A 2,004-nucleotide genomic window follows, 5' to 3' on the forward strand; every position below is an offset into this window, starting at 1 on the left:
TTGTGACGTTTGGTAGTACCCAAAGTGTTCCTCCGGCAAACGGGAGTTGCATAATCTCATAGTCATAGGAACATGTATAAGTCATGGATAAAGCAATAGCAACATACTAAACGATCGGGTGCTAAGCTAATAGAATGGGTCATGTCAATCAGATCATTCAACTAATGATGTGACCTCGTTTAATCAAATAACAACTCTTTGTTCATGGTTAGGAAACATAACCATCTTTGATTAACGAGCTAGTCTAGTAGAGGCATACTAGTGACACTCTGTTTGTCTATGTATTCACACATGTATTATGTTTCCGGTTAATACAATTCTAGCATGAATAATAAACCTTTATCATGATATAAGGAAATAAATAATAACTTTATTATTGCCTCTAGGGCATATTTTCTTCAGTCTCCCACTTGCACTAGAGTCAATAATCTAGATTACACTGTAATGATCCTAACACCCATGGAGTCTTGGTGCTGATCATGTTTTGCTCGTGGAAGAGGCTTAGTCAACGGTGTCTGCAACATTCAGATCCGTATGTATCTTGCAAATCTCTATGTCTCCCACCTGGACTAGATCCCGGATGGAGTTGAAGCGTCTCTTGATGTGTTTGGTCTTTTTGTGAAATCTGGATTCCTTTGCCAAGGCAATTGCACCACTATTGTCACAAAAGATTTTCATTGGACCCGATGCACTAGGTATGACACCTAGATCGGATATGAACTCCTTCATCCAGACTCCTTCGTTCGCTGCTTCCGAAGCAGCTATATACTCCGCTTCACATGTAGATCCCGCTACGACGCTTTGTTTAGAACTGCACCAACTGACAGCTCCACCGTTTAATGTAAACACGTATCCGGTTTGCGATTTAGAATCGTCCGGATCAGTGTTAAAGCTTGCATCATCGTAACCTCTTACGGTGAGCTCTTTGTCACCCCCATATATGAGAAACATATCCTTAGTCCTTTTCAGGTATTTCAGGATGTTCTTGACGCTGTCCAGTGATCCACTCCTGGATTACTTTGGTACCTCCCTGCTAAACTTATAGCAAGGCATACATCAGGTCTGGTACACAGCATTGCATACATGATAGAGCCTATGGCTGAAGCATAGGGAACATCTTTCATTTTCTCTCTATCTTCTGCAGTGGTCGGGCTTTGAGTCTTACTCAATCTCACACCTTGTAACACAGGCAAGAACCCTTTCTTTGCTTGATCCATCTTGAACTCTTCAAAATCTTGTCAAGGTATGTGCTTTGTGAAAGTCCAATTAAGCGTCTTGATCTATCTCTATAGATTTTTATGCCTAATATGTAAGCAGCTTCACCGAGGTCTTTCATTGAAAAACTTTTATTCAAGTATCCCTTTATGCTATCCAGAAATTCTATATCATTTCCAATCAGTAATATGTCATCCACATATAATATTAGAAATGCTACAGAGCTCCCACTCACTTTCTTGTAAATACAGGCTTCTCCGAAAGTCTGTATAAAACCAAATGCTTTGATCACACTATCAAAGCGTTTATTCCAACTCCGAGAGGCTTGCACCAGTCCATAAATGGATCGCTGGAGCTTGCACACTTTGTTAGCTCCCTTTGGATCGACAAAACCTTCCGGTTGCATCATATACAACTCTTCTTCCAGAAATCCATTCAGGAATGCAGTTTTGACATCCATCTGCCAAATTTCATAATCATAAAATGCGGCAACTGCTAACATGATTCGGACAGACTTAAGCATCGCTACGGGTGAGAAAGTCTCATCGTAGTCAATCCCTTGTACTTGTCGAAAACCTTTTGCGACAAGTCAAGCTTTGTAGACAGTAACATTACCATCAGCGTCAGTCTTCTTCTTAAAGATCCATTTATTCTCAATTGCTTGCCAATCATTGGGCAAGTCAACCAAAGTCCATACTTTGTTCTCATACATGGATCCCATCTCAGATTTCATGGCTTCAAGCCACTTTGCGGAATCTGGGCTCATCATCGCTTCTTCATAGTTCGTAG

Source organism: Triticum dicoccoides, chromosome 2B (genome assembly GCF_002162155.2).
Source record: "Triticum dicoccoides isolate Atlit2015 ecotype Zavitan chromosome 2B, WEW_v2.0, whole genome shotgun sequence".
NCBI lineage: Eukaryota > Viridiplantae > Streptophyta > Magnoliopsida > Poales > Poaceae > Triticum > Triticum dicoccoides.